The 20,348-nt window shown below is 38.5% G+C and overlaps 1 pseudogene; it reads left to right on the forward strand.

Annotated features, from left to right (window-relative positions):
• The first annotated feature begins 865 nt into the window (after nucleotides 1-865).
• Nucleotides 866-18,844, forward strand: LOC113925810 (annotated as a pseudogene).
• Nucleotides 18,845-20,348: the final 1,504 nt, after the last annotated feature.

Below are 20,348 nucleotides of genomic sequence, written 5' to 3' on the forward strand. Positions count from 1 at the left end.
TCTTGCACCTTTGTCAGAGATCAATTGACTATTTTTGTGTGGGGGTTATTATTATTTTAATATTTAAATGAGTGAATTTGAATTAAAAGTTGAAACCAAATATCTGAAAATATGGTAATGATCTACTTAGCTCAATATTAACTACCAGGCTATAAACTGATCTGTATAACTTATTGAATCACCTATCTCACCTTGAATTCTCTCTCTCTTTTTTTTTCATAGATGTGGTCAGATGGAGCTATTCCTTACAAGAGAACATTTTAATTGAATACCAATTATTTAGATTGACATTTGGGGGAATCCAGCTTCAGGCCAAAATTTTATGAGATCTTTCAGGTCCCATGATAGGCTACTGCAAAGTCCTTACCTGTGGGACTTGATGGGAGAAAGCTACCCTCCCCACACCCGACTCAGCGGTGCACAGCCAGTGCATTCCAGTCTCAAGGGGGTTGCAGTCAAGGACACGGCCATGGTTAACCACCCCCAATCCGGCCTCCGGTTCACCAGTACAAAACTTCACCATGTTATAGTTGTTTTGATCACCTTTTATCTTTTTTTCCTGTTTCTTTGATTCTCCAGATTCCATCTGGCTAGGCAAATATTCTCATGGTTTTAAATATTCATTTTCTTCACATCTGGGGTGAGAAAATTTAAAAATTCTCAGGAAATTAGTGGCACACTTATTTTCAGAGAAGTATTTCATTTGAGTGTTGTGAAACTTATACTCGATACATTTAAAGTGAAGATAGATTCATTTATAATTTCTCTTGCATTTAATTCCAGGATGGCTGAAGTCGTGCTTAATGCAGACTTACTACATCTGTAAAAGCATTTGTTTTTTTATCATGTCACATTTCTTATAGCGATGAGGTATTGCATCTTCACAATCCTCAAAAAATTCTATAGAATTTTAAGCTAAATTTACTCAGAGAATATTTTTTCCTAATGCTTCATCAGATTCACACAACAGCTGCTGGGTTCTCCTGCAAACAGTTTAGTAACACAAAGATCTGGAAAAAGTACTGTTCAGGTCTCACTCTATATGCCAGGCCTGGGGTTTGTCACTTATAATTGAAAGATAAGCTTCCACAGATTATTTTATAAGTAGTGTTTCCATCTCTATTATTGTGTAAAATCTATAATACCTAAAAAGCTGTTCTAAATATTTATCCAGCTGACACCTGCACACATGAATACACAGTATTTCCAAATGGAAACATATTGCAAAGTCACTACAGAAACAACCATCACTCTCATATTAAATTTCGCAGCAAAAATCATAGTAGATAAAAGGAGAACAGACTCTGGGCTACCGGTAATGCATACATTTGAGTTTATAGGATGAGATTCTCTAAGTTATCATAACGTAGAATTTTAAATACTTGAATATAAAATACCTTTAGTTAATACTCTCCTAAAATACTGATAATGATACACTAATATGTACACACATGAACACACACGTGTGTGTGTATTTTTTTAACTAAAAGCTACTCCATAATAAAAGTATAAGTTCTCATCTGGGGCAATCTGATTCTTATAAGAGAGTACCAAATGTGATTGGTGTGGACCGCTTTGGTCAACGGTGGTGATGCTGTTAGTTGGTAAGATGTTTTCATAAAATCGTCTGAGTCCCTGACTACATAGAATTCACAAACTAGTAAGGGAGACATATAAACAAAGTTATGGAAACAGAAATCAGTAAGTATTTCAATAGAGGTAGATGCACTGCTTCTGTTAAGCATAAAAAGGGTGAAGAAGACAAGCGGAGCAAGATGGAGGAGGAGTAGGAGACCTGGATTTCGTCTGGTCTCAGGAATTCAGCTGAAAAGGGATCAAACCATTCTGAACACCTACGAACTCAACAGGAGATCGAAGAAGAGAGTAGCAACAACTCTCTGAATAGAGAAGCGACCACCTACTGGAAGGTAGGACGTGCGGAGAAGTGAATCCGAGGCGATATTTGGGAGGATAGACGGCAGGGGAGGGGGCCTCCATCTGCCGCTTCTAGCAAGTGATAGAGCCTCGGAGCACAAAATCGGAACTTTTTAGAGGTCGGCTCCACTGAGGGACGTCGCTCCAGTGGCTAAGCGGGAGGTGGAACCCTCGTGGGACAGTGTGGTCTCAGGACCCTCAGGGTCACAGAAAGACTTGGGGTGCCTGAGTGCAGCAGAGTTCCCAGGTATCGGAGCGGGGAAGCCAGCTGCAGAGACGGAGCCGAGGCGCGGGCTCTCAGCTCGGGGTTGCCATAAACTGTGATCTGCGGCCCAGTCAGGCCACTGCGCCTCCAGCAGGGACCCAACAAGCGGCAGAGCCGGGGAGACTCCCCTTCCTCCCCCGGGAGGAGCGGCGCGGAAGCGCAACGCAGGGATCTGCTGGGGTTGGAGACTCCACACGGGGTCGGGTGCCAGAGATAGAAACGCTCTGTCACAGGCCAGGTGAGCACGGAGTGCGGCCGGAGACAGGGGAGGTGGGAGTGACTGACTGCTTTTCTCTGGGGGCACACTGAGGAGCGGGGCCCCGAGATCTCGGCTCCTCCCGGCGGAGATGGGGAGGCCACCATTTTCGCCCTGGTCCTCCAAAGCTGTACCGAGAGCTTGCAGGGAACAAAAGCTCCTGAGAGCAAACCCCAGCAGCTTGCTTAGCCCGGACTCACAAGGGCGGGGCAATTCCGCCTCCGGCAAAGACATTTGGGAACCACGGCAACAGGCCCCTCCCCCAAAGATCAGCACGAACAGCCAGCAAGCCAAGAACAAGTTTACCGATCAAGGAGAACGGGAGAACTCCAGCGCCAGGGGAATACTGCACATAGAATTCATGGCTTTTTTACCATGATTCATTAGTTTTTCAAAGTTCATTTTTTTAACAGTTTTTTTTTTGAATTTTTCTTTTTCCCTTTTTCAACCAACATCTTATCAATCCGTTTTTTAAAAAAACATTTTTTTATTTTTCATTTTTAGAGTCATATTTTATCCCTTCATAGTAGTTACCCTTATTTTTGGCATATATGTATAAGTTGTTCTCTCCTTAAATTTTTGAGATACAGTTTCTTCTAACAGATCAAAATATACCCTAAATCACTAGTGTATGGCTTTGTTCTAGTCTCCTGCCTGATCACATTCTCTCCCTTTTTTTTCTTTTCTTTTTTTTTAATCTTCTTCTTTCTTTTTTCAAACAACTTCTTATCTTATCAATTCCTTTTATAAAATCTTTTATAATTTTCATCTTTACAGTCATCTTCCGTCCCTTCATTGTATCAACCCTTATTTGGTACATATATAAATCTTTCTTCCTTTAAAATTTTAGCAGGCACTTTCTTCTAACAAACCAAAATACGCCAAAATCTAGTGTGTGGCACTGATCTATTGACTAGCCTGATCATATTTGATCATATTCTGTTTTTTTTTGTTTTGTTCTGTTTTTGTTTGTTTTTATCTTTTTCTTCTTTTTTTTTCTCTTTTTACTTTCTTTCCCTTTCTTTTCCCATGGTTTCAGGGTCTTTTTAAATTGTATAGAGTATATTTGCTGGGGACGTTGTTAACCTGTTAGCATTTTGTTCTCTCATTCATCTATTCTCCTCTGGACAAAATGACAAGACGAAAAAAATCACCTCAGCAAAAAGAATAAGAGGTAGTACCGTCTGCCAGGGACCTACTCAATACGGACATTAGTACGATGTTGGACCTAGAGTTGAGAATCATGACTTTAAAGATACTAGCTGGGCTTGAAAAAAGCGTGGAAGTTATTAGAGAAACCCTTTCTGGAGCAATAAAAGAACTAAAATCTAACCAAATTGAAATCAAAAAGGCTATTAATGAGGTGCAATCAAAAATGGGGGCACTAACTGCTAGGATAAATTAGGCAGAAGAGAGAATCAGCGATATAGAAGACCAAATGATGGAAAATAAAGAGGCTGAGAAAAAGAGAGAGAAACAACTACAGGATCACGAGGGCAGAATTCGAGAGATAAGTGATACAATAAGATGAAACAACATTAGAATAATTGGGATCCCAGAAGAAGAAGAAAGAGAGAGAGGGGCAGAAGGTATATTGGAGCAAATTATAGCAGAAACTTCCCTAATGTGGGGAAGGAAACAGGCATCAAAATCCAGGAGGCACAGAGAACCCCTCTCAAAATCAATAAAAATAGGTCAACACCCCGACATCTAATAGTAAAACTTACGAGTCTCAGAGACAAAGAGAAAATCCTGAAAGCAGCTTGGGAGAAGAGATATGCAACCTACAATGGTAGAAACATTAGATTGGCAACAGACCTATCCACAGAGACCTGGCAGGCCAGAAAGGACTGGTATGATATCTTCAGAGCACTAAACGAGAAAAATATGCAGCCAAGAATACTATATCCAGCTAGGCTGCCATTGAAAATTGAAGGAGAGATAAAAAGCTTCCAGGACAAACAAAAACTAAAGGAATTTGCAAACACGAAACCAGCCCTCCAAGAAATATTGAAAGGGGCCCTCTAAGCAAAGAGAGAGCCTAAAAGCAGCATAGATCAGAAAGGAACACAGACAATATACAGTAACAGTCACCTTACAGGCAATACAATGGCACTAAATTCATACCTTTCACTAGTTACCCTGAATGTAAATGGGCTAAATTCCCCAATCAAAGACACAGGCTATCAGATTGGATTAAAAAACAAGACCCATCGATATGCTGTCTGCAAGAGACTCATTTTAGAGCCAAAGACACCACCAGATTGAAAGTGAGGGGGTGGAAAACCATTTACCATGCTAATGGACGCCAAAAGAAAGCTGGGGTGGCAATCCTTCTATCAGACAAATTAGATTTTAAAACAAAGACTGTAATATGAGATGAAGAAGGACACTATAGCCTACTTAAAGGGTCTATCCACCAAGAACATCTAACAATTGTAAATATCTCTGCCCCCAACATGGGAGCAGCCAATTATCTAAGGCAATTAATAACAAAAGCAAAGAAACACATTGACAACAATACAATAATAGTGGGGGACTTTAACACCACCCTCACTGAAATGGACAGATCATCTAAGCAAAAGATCAACAAGGAAATAAAGACTTTAAATGACACACTGGACCAAATGGACTTTACAGACATATTCAGAACATTCCATCCCAAAGCAACGGAATACACTTTCTTCTCTAGTGCCCATGGAACAGTCTCCAGAATTGATCACATCCTAGGTCACAAATCAGGTCTCAACCGGTACCAAAAGATTGGGATGATTCCCTGCATATTTTCAGACCACAGTGCTTTGAAACTGGAACTCAATCACAAGAGGAAAGTTGGAACGAACTCAAATACATGGAGGCTAAAGAGCATCCTACTAAAGAATGAATGGATCAACCAGGAAATTAAAGAAGAATTAAAAAAATTCATAGAAACCAATGAAAATGAAAACACAACTGTTCAAAATCTTTGGGATACAGCAAAGGCAGTCCTGAGAGGAAAGTATATAACAATACAAGCCTTTCTCAAGAAACAAGAAAGGTCTCAAATACACAACCTAACCCTACACCTAAAGGAACTAGAGAAAGAACAGCAAATAAAGCCTAAACCCAGCAGGAGAAGAGAAATAATAAAGATCAGAGCAGAAATCAATGAAATAGAAACCAAAAGAACAGTAGAACAGATCAACGAAACTAGGAGCTGGTTCTTTGAAAGAATTAACAAGATTGATAAACCCCTGGCCAGACTGATCCAAAAGAAAAGAGAAATGACCCAAATCAACAAAATCATGCATGAAAGAGGAGAGATCACAACCAACACCAAAGAATTACAAATAATTATAAGAACATATTATGAGCAACTCTATGCCAGCAAATTAGATAACCTGGAAGAAATGGGTGCATTCCTAGAGATGTATCAACTACCAAAATTGAACCAGGAAGAAATAGAAAACCTGAACAGACCTATAACCACTAAGGAAATTGAGGCAGTCATCAAAAATCCAGGGCCAGATGGCTTCCCAGGGGAATTCTACCGAACATTTAAAGAAGAATTAATACCTATTCTCCTGAAACTGTTCCAAAAAATAGAAATGGAAGGAAAACTTCCAAACTCATTTTATGAGGCCACCATTACCTTGATCCCCAAACCAGACAAAGACCCCATCAGAAAGGAGAATTACTGACCAATATCCTTGATGAACATGGATGCAAAAATTCTCACCAAAATACTAGCCAATAGGATCCAACAGTACATTAAAAGGATTATTCACCATGACCAAGTGGGATTTATCCCTGGGCTGCAAGGTTGGTTCAACATCCACAAATCAATCAACGTGATACAATACATTAGCAAAAGAAAGAACAAGAATCATATGATCCTCTTAATAGATGAAGTAAAAGCATTTGACAAAGTCCAGCATCCTTTCTTGATCAAAACTCTTCAGAGTATAGGGATAGAGGGTACATACCTCAGTATCATAAAAGCCATCTATGAAAAACCTACAGCCAATATCATTCTCAATGGGGAAAAACTGAGAGCTTTCCCCTAAGGTCAGGAACGCAGCAGGGATGTCCACTATCACCACCGCTATTCAACATAGTATTAGAAGTCCTAGCCACAGCAATCAGACAACAAACAGAAATCAAAGGCATCTGAATCGGCAAAGAGGAAGTCAAACTCTCACTCTTTGCAGATGATATGATACTGTATGTGGAAAACCCAAAAGACTCCACCCCAAAACTGCTAGAACTCATACAAGAATTCAGTAAAGTGGCAGGCTATAAAATCAATGCATAGAAAGCAGTGGCATTCCTATACACCAACAACAAGACAGAAGAGAGACAAATCAAGGAGTCGATCCCATTTACAATTGCACCCAAAACCATAAGATACCTAGGAATAAATTTAACCAAAGAGGCAAAGGATCTGTACTCAGAAACTTATAAAATACTCATGAAAGAAATTGAAGAAGACACAAAGAAATGGAAAAACGTTCCATGCTCATGGATTGAAAGAACAAACATTGTGAAGATGTCAATGCTACCTAGAGCAATCTACACATTCAATGCAATCCCCATCCAAATACCATCCACTTTTTTCAAAGAAATGGAACAAATAATCCTAAAATTTGTATGGAACCAGAAGAGACCCCGAATAGCCAGAGGAATCTTGAAAAAGAAAAGCAAAGCTGGCGGCATCACAATTCCGGACTTCCAGCTCTATTACAAAGCTGTCATCATCAAGACAGTATGGTACTGGCACAAAAACAGACACATAGATCAATGGAACAGAATAGAGAGCCCAGAAATGGACCCTCAACTCTATGGTCAACTCATCTTTGAGAAAGCAGGAAAGAATGTCCAATGGAAAAAAGACAGTCTCTTCAACAAATGGTGTTGGAAAATTTGGACAGCCCCATGCAGAAGAATGAAACTGGACCATTTCCTTACACCACACACAAAAATAGACTCCAAATGGTTGAAAGACCTCAACGTGAGACAGGAGTCCATCAAAATCCTAAAGGAGAACACAGGTAGCAACCTCTTCGACCTCAGCCGCAGCAACTTCTTCCTGGAAACATCGCCAAAGGCAAGGGAAGCAAGGGCGAAAATGAACTATTGGGCTTTCATCAAGATAAAAAGCTTTTGCACAGCAAAAGAAACAGTCCACAAAACCAAAAGACAACCCAATGGAAGAAAATATTTGCAAATAACATATCAGATAAAGGACTAGTATCAAAATCTATAAAGAACTTATCAAACTCAACACCCAAAGAACAAATGATCCAATCAAGAAATGGGCAGAAGACATGAACAGACATTTTTCCAAAGAGGACATCCAAGTGGCCAACAGACACATGAAAAATGCTCAACATCACTCGGCATCAGAGAAATCCAAATCAACACCTCAATGAGATTCCACCTCACATCAGTCAGAATGGCTAAAATTAACAAGTCAGGAAATGACAGATGTTGGCGAGGATGCGGAGAAAGGGGAATCCTCCTACGCTGTTGGTGGGAATGCAAGCTGGTGCAACCCCTCTGGAAAACAGTATGGAGGTTCCTCAAACAGTTGAAAATAGAGCTACCCTCCGACCCAGCAATTGCACTACTGGGTATTTACCCCAAAGATACAAATGTAGGGATCCGAAGGGGTACGTGCACCCCAATGTTTATAGAAGCACTGTCCACAATAGCCAAACTGTGGAAAGAGCCAAGATGTCCATCGACAGATGAATGGATAAAGAAGAAGTGGTATATATACACAATGGAATATTATGCAGCCATCAAAAGGAATGAAATCTTGCCATTTCCAATGACGTGGATGGAACTGGAGGGTGTTATGCTGAGTGAAATAAGTGAATCAGAGAAAGACATGTGTCATATGACCTTACTGATATGAGGACTTCTTAATCTCAGGAAACAAACTGAGGTTTGCTGGAGTGGTGGGGGGTGGGAGGGATGGAGTGGCTGGGTGATAGCCATTGGGGAGGGTATGTGCTATGGTGAGCGCTGTGAATTGTACAAGACTGTTGAATCACAGATCTGTACTTCTGAAACAAAAATGCAATATATGTTAAGAAAATAAAAAGAAGAAGAAGATAGTAGGACGTGAAGAATGAAGGGGAATAAGTCAGAGTGGGAGATGAACCAGGTGAGATGATGGACTCTGAAAAAGAAACTGAAGGTTCTAGAGCGGAGGGGGGTGGGGGGATGGGTTAGCGTGGTGATGGGTATTAAAGAGGGCACATTCTGCGTGGAACACTGGGTGTTATGCACAATGAATCATGGAACACTACATCAAAAACTAATGATGTAATATATGGTGATTAACATAACAATAAAAAATTAAAAAAAAAAGGGTGAAGAAGTCATACTGTGTATGTCTGGAGAAGTCAGAGGTGTTCACAGAAGAGATCACTATATTGGATATTGAGGGAAAGTAGAAGTTCTATAGCCAAACAGAGAAAGCAAAAGGGCATTTTAAGAAGAAAGTGTATTCCGTGTAAAGTCATGAAAGATCTGTTTGACAGAATATAAATAGTTTTGGATGTCTATAACATAGAATACATGTGACAAAGAAGCCTCTCTTACTGGGGATGAAATAAAGTCTAAGTGAAAATAAAGGGTGATTGAAATATGATGCCACCATCCAGCACTTAAACTTTTAATATTTGAGGGAGTTCTGCTTGTCTTTTTTTTTTACATTTAAGCTGAAATATTTAATTCAGTCAATAGGCAAGTGTTCACTGAGAAAAGCACAAGAGAGTACAAATAAAGCATATGCATTTTATTTGAAGAAGGAATTGTATTAAAGATGTATGTCTATATGATTGACAGCCACCCAATTGAAAGATTTTTGGTATAAAAATGATTTCTAAGATATTTGACAATATAACTGACCATCCCCAAAGAAAAGACATGTGGATATACACATTTGAGGGTCCACCATCAAAATAATGAAAACGTCTTGGCAAAGTTAGCTTTAGGGAAAGTCTACCACTCACTAAGTACAGCCACCAGTGTGGATCTTGTAATCTGCCTTTCGGTGTGTCACTATTAAGAAAGAAAGTGCAACCAAGGACTCCTTAAAAACAGTTTTAATGTGAAAGAAAGGGACATCTTCAGGAGAAAAGAGAGAATGTAGAAAACTTCAAAAACAAATTACTGGGGGCACCACTTCTTTTCCACTTACAAAATATGAGAAACAACTACTTCACTAACTAATAAGTGAATAAAAGCAGGCAGATTTGGGAGAGAAGATGGCATTTGGAAGAAGGGACCCTCCTTTTCAAAATGGTTTTAGCCTAAGAGCAGTCTGAAGTTGGCACCACTTTGAGTGGTTAAGATCATGAAAGAAAACATATACTTTTCCTGTCCTGAAGAAGTGAGAACAGAGCTACCAGACACACTAGAGAGTCTTGGAGGAAATCCTGAAAAGGTGAGAGAAAGGGAGGGAAATCCTCTAATTCTGTGTTTAAGCTTTCCAAAGCTTTATTTGATCCCTGGTCGAACCTTATTATCCATGCATATGTATAACAGACTCCAAGCAGCAGAGTTCAGTAAGAGACCAACCAAGTTAATCAAAACAAAATTAAACTATTTTGAAGGAATAAAGCAGAACTCAGAGTCTCTAAATTATAGAATTCATGATGTGAGGCTACAGTACTGAATTACTCAGCAAGGAAGAATAGGAAAATGTTACCCACTCTCAAAAGAAGAGAGGACAAGGAAAGACTGAGCCCCAAAATGACCCAGATGTTGGAAACAATGGGCAGGATTTAAAAATGAATCTTACAACTATGCTGAATAAAGTAAAGGAAAATGTACTCATAACAGATGAACAAATAGAAATTCTCAGCAAAGAAATAAGTTTAAATGGAAATTCTAGAATATGAAATATAATATTTGAAGTTAAAATTCAGTGAATGGATTTAGCAAAATGGAGGTGGCAGAAGAAAAGGCAAGTAAACTTGAAGACAAATCAGTAGAATTTGTCTAATCTGAAGAAGTAGGAGAAAAAGGGGGAAAAAGGATGAACACCTCAGGAACTTGTGAGACAATATAAAAAATGTCTAACGTATAAGTGTAATTGAGTCCCAGAAGGAAAACAGAAAAAGCAAAGGAGAGAAAAAAAATATGTGAAAAATAATGGTTGTACATGGCGCCTGGGTGGCTTAGTTGGATAAGCGTCCAACTCTTGATTTTGTCTCAGGTTATGATCTCAGGGTGGTGAGATCACAGTTGGGCTCCATACTCAGTGGGGAGTCTGCTTTTCTCCCCCTCCTTCTGCCCCTCCCCCCTCACATTCTCTCTCTCTAAAATAAATAAATAAATCTTTTAAAAAATACATATATAAAAAATAAAATAATGGTGGTGACTTCCACTTCTGGCCAATATGGAGTAACATGGGCCAGATTTACCCTCCTATGTGAAACAACAACAACAAAAAATAAATAAGATACGTGAAACAACAGTTTTCAAGACACTGGACATCAGACAATAAAGGACAGTGATGCCTAGAGATGGGAAATAAGGTTAGTACTATGATTGCTCCAGCTTACTGCCTTAAGAGAGTTTCCAGACTACACTGAATGGAAAACGAACCCAGTTGCACCATCTCCCTGAGTTGATGAGACAGAGCTGAGAGTCTGAGGAGGACAAAAGAGTTAGAGTTTGTAAGACAGAATATTAAAGAGGGAAGAGTTACAGAGAGAGATTCCTGGAGATTGCAGAGGATCCTCTTTAGGGTGAGCAGAGAACTGATAGGTGCATGTATGAGGCAAGGAGACCATGTGAGGCCATAGAAAAAATGATCAGAAAGGATTTGGAGTTAACAGTGCCTGGTACTCACACAGAGCTAGGAATAGTGCCTGACATTACCATTCTGAGTTATACTACTCTGAAAAGGAAAAAGATGTTGCTGTGAGAAATTAAGAAAGACCTAAACACATGGAAAGATACACTGTGTTCATGGTCAGAAGACTCCATACTGTTAAGATGTCAGTTCTCCCTGAATTCACTTACAGATTCAATGCGATCCCAATCAAAACCCCAGCAGATTATTTTGCATAAGTTGACACATTGACTCTCAAATCCATATGGAATGTAAGTAACTAAAACAGCAAAAATAAATTTGAAAAAGAATAAAGTTGGAGGACTAATGCTTTCTGATTTAATACTTATTATAAAGCTACAGTAATCAAGACAGTATGATACTGGCATAGAGACAAAGAGATCAAAGGAATAGATTGAAGAGTCCAGAAATATATCCATATATAAATGGATAACTTATTTCCACAAAAATGCAAAAGCAATTCAATGGACAAAAGATAATCTTTTAATATGGTAATGGAACAGGTAGATATCCACACATAAAAATGAAGTGTTATCCATATCTTTCTACCATATTGAAAAATTGGCTCAAAATAGATCATAGACCTAAATGTAAAATTGAACTCTACAAAACTTCAAGGAAAACTCTATGAGAAAATCTTTGTAAATCTTCAGTTAGGTAAATATTTTTAGGTATGACCCCAAAAACATGATTCAAAAAAAAAAAAAAATCAGCAAATAGTATGATGGTTGCCAGGGACTGGGAGAGGAGGAAATGGATAGTTGTTAATTAATAGGTATAGAGTTACAGTTTTGCAAGATGAAAAATTCTGGAGATTGATTCTACAACAATGTGAATGTACTTAGTTAACACTAAATTGTACAGTTAAAAGTGGTTAAAATAGAGTATATTATATGTTATATGTATTTTACCTTACCAGGTTTTATTTATTTATTTATTTATTTATTTAAAGATTTTATTTATTTATTTGAGAGAGAGAATGGGATAGAGAGAGCATGAGAGGGGGGAGGGTCAGAGGGAGAAGCAGACTCCCCGCTGAGCAGGGAGCCAAATGCGGGACTCGATCCAGGGACTCCAGGATCATGACCTGAGCCGAAGGCAGTCGCTTAACCAACTGAGCCACCCAGGTGCAGGTTTTTATTCAAAGTGAAAACCTAGAAAGAACCTAAGCATCCAACAATAGATAGCAGACATTAAATGAAGTACGGCATTGCATTTGATGAAAACTTTATAGTCACTAAAATTGATACATTGTAGAAGAATTTTAATGACTTCAAAAACTCATGATTCAGTATTAAGAAAAAAAAGTGGATTAGAGGGGGCGCCTGGGTGGCTCAGTCATTAAGCGTCTGCCTTCAGCTCAGGTCATGATCCCAGGATCCTGGGATTGAGCCCCACATTGGGCTCCCTGCTCAGCGGGAAGCCTGCTTCTCCCTCTCCCACTCCCCCTGCTTGTATTTCCTCTCTCACTGTGTCTCTCTGTCAAATAAATAAATAAAATCTTTAAAAAAAAATAGTGGATTAGAAAACAGTGTGTGTTGGGGCGCCTGGGTGGCTCAGTTGGTTAAGCGACTGCCTTCGGCTCAGGTCATGATCCCGGGGTCCTGGGATCGAGTCCCACATCGGGCTCCCTGCTCAGTGGGGAGCCTGCTTCTCCCTCTGACTCTCTCCCCTCTCATGCTGTTTCTCTCTTGCTCGCTCTCTAATAAATAAATAAAATCTTTAAAAAAAAAAAAAAGAAAAGAAAACAGTGTGTGAACCAGAATCCATTTTTTTAAAACAAGTGTATGAGGGGCGCCTGGGTGGCTCAGTCAGTTAAGCATCCAACTCTTGGTTTTGGCTCAGGTCATGATCTCAGGGTCACGAATTGAGCTCCACATCAGACTCTGTGCTGAGTGTGGAGCCTGCTTAAGATTATCTCTCTCCCTCTCCTTCTGCACCTTCTCCCTCTCACTTTCTCTGTCTCTCTCCCTCTCTAAAAAAAAATAAAAAGTAAAATAAAACAAGTGTATGTAAGTATTGAAAAAAATCTAGACTCAACGAGCATTATGACTAACTGACACAATAACAGGTGTTTTTATTTTATTTTTTGCATAGTTCCACATTTTAGAAATTTTCTACAAAACACTAATTTTGTAATCAGACAAGTTATTTAAATCAATTTTCATACACAAAATTACACTGGTGATAAACCCATTAAGCTCTATACTATTAGGCTCTTTTTTTTTTATTACTAAAATGAGGAAAGACCAACCAAATCAAATGTTGGTAAGGATGTGGAGTAAATGGACCTCTCAATCACTTCTGGCCAGAATGTGAGATCTAAAACCTGTTTGGAAAATACCAATAATTTAGTAGTTTCTTAAAAAGTTAAACACACACCTGCCATGTGACCCAGCCATTCTAGTCCTAAGTATTTACCCAAGAGAGATAAAAAGATTGTATATGAATGTTCATGGCAACTTGATTTGTAATGGCCCCCAAATGGAAACAATCTAAATGTCCATTAAGAGGTGAATGGATAGACATAATGTGCTTTATCATTATGGTATATTACTCCTCAGCAATGAAAAGGACTGAACTATTAATACACACAATAGCGTATGAATCTCAACATAGGTATGCTAACTGAAAGAGCTAGACAATACAGGGGCGCCTAGGTGGTTCAGTCAGTTAAGTGTCTGACTCTGGATTTCATCTCAGGTCATGATCTCAGGGTCATGAGATGGAGCCCCATGTTGGGCTCCGAGTTAAGCATGGAAGCTGCTTAGGATTCTCTCTCTCCCTCTCCCTCTGCCCTTCCCTCCATCCCCCCACTCATGTTCTCTCTCTCTCTGTCAAAAAAAAAAAAGTATACAAAATCCTGGGAAATACAAATAATGTATACCATCAGGAAGGAGATCACTGAGGCTGTGAATGGGATGAAAGGTGGGAGAAATTACAGAGGCAGAAGGAAACTTTCTGGGGTAACAGACATATTCATTATTTTTATTGTGTGATGGTTTCTGGAGTATGTATGTCAAAGAGTATCCAAATGTATACTTGAATATGCACTGATTTACTGTATGTCAATTATACTTCAATAGGCTGCTTTTGAAAAATAAAGGAACTCCAAATGGGAAAAATAAAAATAAAACCAAACTTCAGCTCATCAGATTAATATTACTGAATATCAAATATAAAGAGGGAAAAATGAAGGGGGAGAATCGGAAAAGAAAATAAAAAAAAATAAAGAGAAAATCTTGAAAGGATCCAGAGAAAACAATACATTCTATATAAGTTAACAAGATAGCAGAACACATATTTAGAGTTCTGAAAGAACAGAAAAAAAATCTGACAACTCAAAATCCTATATCCAGCAAAAATGAGGAAGGCTAGAGAAAGGCAACTGTAGCTAAGAAAAAGAGGATTCATCACCAGCAGAAATACCTTTTGAGAGATGTTAATGGGAATTCTTCAGGCTGAAGTGAAATGACACCACATTGAAATTCAATCTTCAAGAAGGAATTAAGAGCACTGGAAATAAAGAGAGACTTTTCAAAATGCCAAGAGAATCAGTTCATCAGGAAGACATAGTATTCATAAATGTTTTTTCTCTCTTATGAGAGCTTCAAAATTCATGAGATAATGACAGAATCAAGGGGAGAAATAAACAATTGTATAATCATAATGAAGATTTTTTAACACTATTTTTCAGCAATTGATAGAACTAAAGAAATTCAGTAAAGATGTAGATGTATCTGGGGTGGGTGGCTGGGTGGTTCAGTCTGTTAAGGAGCCAACTTTTGATTTAGGCTCAGGACAGGATCTCAGGGTCCTGGGACAGACCCCCGAGTCTGGCTTCATGCTCAGCTCAGAGTCTGCTTAAGGATTCTCTGTCTCCCTCTCCACCTGTCCCTCCCCCTGCCTCTAAAATAAATAAGTAAATATTTTAAAAAAATATATAGATGGATCTGAACAAACTATCAACATCTTGACCTAAATGATATTTATAGAACACTACACTCAATAACTAGTTGCATAATACATATTCTTTTCAAGTGTACCCGATATGTTCACTGAGACAGATCATATGTTGAATCTTCCAACAAGTCTGAAATATATTTAAAAGAACTGAAAGCATACAAGATAGGTTTTCTGAACATAACAAATTGGAAATCAATAACAATGTAACATCTCGGAAAATCACGGAAATTATAGAAAACCCTTCTCATTTCTTCAGTGAAGAAATCAACAAAGAAATTTCAAAATATTTTGAACTGAATAATTATGAAGGAGAAAACCATAAAGCTTTTAAAGGGAAACATAGGATAGTATCTTTGTGATTTGTGAAAAGCAAAGTTCTGAAATGTAAAGCAACGACCATAATAGAAAAATTGATTAGTTCAACGTGTCAATTAAAAACTACTTAACAAAAGACATTATTAATAAACTGAAGAGATGGGGTACCTGTGTGGCTTAGCTGGTTAAATGTCCCACTCTTGGTTTCGGCTCAGGTCATGATCTCAGGGTCATGATCTCAGGGTTGTGAGATTGAGCCCATGTCAGGCTCTGTGCTCAGCATCGAATCTGCTTAAGATTCTTTCTACCTTCCTCTCCCTCCCTCTCTGCTCCTCTCCCTTTGTTCCTCCCCCTGCTTGTGCTCTCTCTTTAAAGTAAATAAATAAATAAAATCTTTAAAAATAAATAAAAATAAGCTGAAGAGGCATGCCACAGATTTGAAGAAAATATGTATTATAAAACATGTATCTGACAAAGGACTGGGATGCAAGGTATATAAAGAACTCCCACAATTCAATAATAAAAACAAAATAGCTTGAATTGAATAGACACATGAACAGACACATAAAAATGTGGCCAATATTGTTAGTCATCTGGGTAATGCAAATTAAGACTACATAGACATACCACTACACATACATCAGAACAAATAAAATTAGAAAGATTATCAATACCAAATTTCAGTAAGGATGTTCAGCCACTGGAAATCTCATAAATTACTGTTGGGAATGTCAAACATGACAAGTATTATGGCAAAAGATCTAGCATTTCCTTGTAAAACTAAATATACATTAACCGATGGTCCAATAATCCCATCTCTAGGTATTTACTTAGGAGAAATAAAAGCACATATGCACATAAAAAGACTTGTACAAAAATATTCAAATCAGCTTTATTCATAATAGCCCAAAGTGGAATGTTTCCCAGATATCCTAAAATGGGAGAATGGATAAACAAGGTAGAGCATATTCATATAATGGAATACTACTCAGCAATAAAAAGAATCAACATTGTCAAGCAACAGTATGATTAAATCTCAAAAACATTATGTTGAGCAAAAGAAGCCAGACAAAAATTGTACATACTATATTATTTAATTTTTATGAAGTTTTAAAACAATCAAAATCAGTCAATGATGGAAGAAAATTTGAACAGTGGTTTTCTTGGGGTGGGATTAGTATCAGTAATTGGAAAGGGCATGAAAGATCTTTCTGGGATGATAGTGATGTTCTATAATGACAGGCTGTGGGTTATACAAGTATTTGCACTTTTCAGAACTCAGAAAAATTTGCGCATTACATTGTATGTAAATTTTACAACAAAAGAAAAAAAACAAATATTGAACTCTAGTTAATGACAGGAAGGCTGAAGTACCTAGGGGGACATACATTTGTCTGAAAGTTATTTTAAAATACAAAAAACATGTAATGTATTGATGTAGGAATAAATATGTGAAAAAGCAAGTATAGTAAAATGTTGATGCTAGAATCTAGGTGATGGGTATTTTGGCATTCACTCTAAAATTCTTTCAATTTTGCTCTGTTTCAATATTTTGCTAATAAATTTTTTGAAAAAGTTCTATACGCAACATCTTGAGAGAGAAGAGAAAACATAGCATTGGGGTGCATGGGCCTGTGGGGCTGGAACTGGAAGGGTCTGTGTTGGCAGGAAAGTTAGGGATCTTGGAAGAACTGCCAGCAGGTCTGATGTTCAAGAAACCACTGACCAACTCTTGGATGTGAACCTTCAAGACAGAAAGTAGTCTCAGAAGTGAGTCTGAGCACTTCCAGGTCACAAGTGGAGCCACACGACCTACTGGTTTTGCACAGACAGCTGCAGATGAAGTGAGAGAGAAACTGCTCATCGTGCAAACTGCAGAAATGAAGTGAGATGTTTTGGCGTTTTGGTGGAAAGCCTGGCTCAGGTCTATTGTCTGAAATCAGTTGATAGCTTATTTGTGGTTGTTCAGGAGTTTGAAGATTACCAGTTCAAAGAAACAGAAGTTCTAAAGGATTTTGAAGAATTGCCTGGAAACTCCCATGCTCAGAGCCTTAAAAGATATGGAAAATTAAAGCCAGTTTCAAGGAAAAAAATTACAAAAGGATAAATAAGAATTCGAGTAAAGGTAAAATTGATAATAAATGAGGAGACAAAACAGAAGACAAAGATGTTAAAAGAGTTTCCTAACACTGGCTTAGATTTACATGTCTTCGACTCTGATGAAAATCCAGCTATTGAAGAGATACCAACATTAGTAGATTCTGATTTGGCATCTTGCAAAGATGAGACTGATGAAAGTTCAAAAGGAGAAACTGATCCTTAAGTGTTAAAGTTTAGAGTCATATGCAGAAAGGAGAGAAACAGTGCTGTACCTCAAATCAGGCTGCAAGAAATTCTAGGGGTGCTGTTCAGGATTAATTAAAGTGGAAAATTGACATGACCAATTTTGATACGGAAACTCTTTTGAAAATCCATGATAATCAAATCATTGCAGGCATTGCATTGACAGGAGAGAGTCTCCACCAAAGAAACAAACATCTCACATTTTGGACCTACAACTCAGATCTGCTCTCACCTACGGGGTGCTCAGGCTCTGTGTTCCTCAACCTACTGATAGGATAGTTGATGGGATGTATGGAACAGGGGCAATACCAAGAGATGGGGTTACAGAAGCTGGTGATAATAATAGCTTGGCTGTTAATAGGGAGGGTGGCACATAATATCTCTTCTTGATTGACCAAGAGCCAAATTAAAGAAGGCAAACCATCCTGGGGCTTGTCCATAGATGCTGTTCAGTGGGATATCTATCTGCAATTCACCACTGAGACCTGGCTCTGTCGATATTACTGGAACAGATATGCCATTTGGAAAAATGATGGCCTCCGAGAAGAGAAACTGTAACCTTTATCCAGCTTGCTTACGGAGATGAACTGTATCTGTGGACCTGAGACAGGCCAGGTTCTACTACTTACTGGGACTGGAAATGCTCTACCAGGGCATTATCTTTAATGAGACACATCTGGCAAAAGGCACCTACTGTCTGCGCAACATAGAGGGTCTTCCTGCAGCAGTTTGTGTTCTGAAACACCCATCCCAAGCTGTTGATTATCCTTCAGAAGATGGAGAAAGAGGAACTCTCTGGTAATGCAAAGAATGCAGTATTAGTACTTCCCAACACTGGAAATGTCAGCACGAAGAACTGAGAAAACTAACATTAACCAAAGTGCAGTTTGCACTATTTAAACTGGTCTAAGGCTCTTCACCCTGGTTAGCAAAAGATATGAACGTCATGTGATGGGATTGAAAAATATCGTATGAGGAGGCAGAGCTTTTCTTTAGACCTGTTCTGAAGAGGTAGCTGGGCATTTAGTACTTTCCTTAAAATGCTTCAAAAATGCCCAGAGAAAAGCCTACTGAAATGCTCTGGGATTTGGGTTTAGAACAGTTTGTTTTCAGGTTTTAGAACAGTTCCTGTTTTCCACTGTGGCAGGTAGAAAGTTCCCCTGGCCTAAAGCGAAGGCAGAGGACAGGAGAGCATCTGAGACCGTGTCCCATTGCCTGGGGAGCTTCACTGTTTAGCTGCTCAATATTTCGTTACCTCAACCTTAAAAACCAAAGTTCAGGACGTGGTGAAATCTCACGAGACCTATAGGAAAGATTGCCATCTGCCTTGAAAATGAAAATAGGCATCTGTTATTCAGATTAGTACACAGAACTGAAATAGAGGACTGAATTCATCGAAGGAGGTGCAAAGATCCTTTACAATTAGTATAGGACATGTCTGTGTATAAACAGTAGCAAATACACTGACAGACAGAGCATGGGAGCAATAAGCCAGATTAAAAGCAAATTCATTTTTCTTTCAGTAAAGAAAAAAAGAAAGAAAATGGCCTTAAAATTTTTTTAAAAAGATGCTCTAAACAAGGAGTATTCAGACAGCAACAATCTCTTAAATAGTAGATCCTATCTCCTAAATATGCACAAAATCAATAGGAGGATGTGAAGTATAGGTTGAGGCAATCTCCCCAAAAGACAAAAAGATGGAGAAATAGAAGAACAAAGAAAATTAGAGAATTAGGCAACATTAACTAAATGGTATTCCAGGCAGCGAGAATTAAAAACATGTGACAAAGGAAATTATCAAAGAAGAAGGAGGAGGAGCAGAGGAGGAGGTGGGGGAGGAGGAGGAGAAGATAATAGAAAAATATTTCCAACAACTGGTTGAAAAGAACGTGCTTTCCTCAACTGAACTACTATGTGCCCCACACAGTGAATGAGGAAAAAAAATAACCACTACCAAGAAATTTCAGAATAATAGGGATAAAGATATGATTTGGAAAACTTCCAAGCATAGGGCAGGGGAGGGGCTGGGGTGTGGGGCGAGATGAGGAGGGCAGCAGAAGTTGTCAACAAGGCTGGGAACCACAATGGCATTTGACTCTTACTTGCAACACTATTGTCAGATGATGGAATTGTGCCTTTCAAATTCTGAGAGAATTATTTCCAGTCTAGGATTTTATGGTCAAATAGTCAAGTGGTGAGATTAGAATAAAACATTTTAAAAGATACAAAACATTGATCTTCATTCATCCTTTCTCAGGAAGCTACTAGATGATGCTCAAGTAAAATGAATTTTTAGAAAAGATATGGAATTTGGGAAACAGAAAACCCAACTAGAGACCCAGGTGAAGTTAATTCCTGACATGATGGTAAAGAGAAATCCTAGAATCATGGCAGGGAAGCGGGTCCAGGAAGCA

Source organism: Zalophus californianus, chromosome 4 (genome assembly GCF_009762305.2).
Source record: "Zalophus californianus isolate mZalCal1 chromosome 4, mZalCal1.pri.v2, whole genome shotgun sequence".
Lineage (NCBI taxonomy): Eukaryota > Metazoa > Chordata > Mammalia > Carnivora > Otariidae > Zalophus > Zalophus californianus.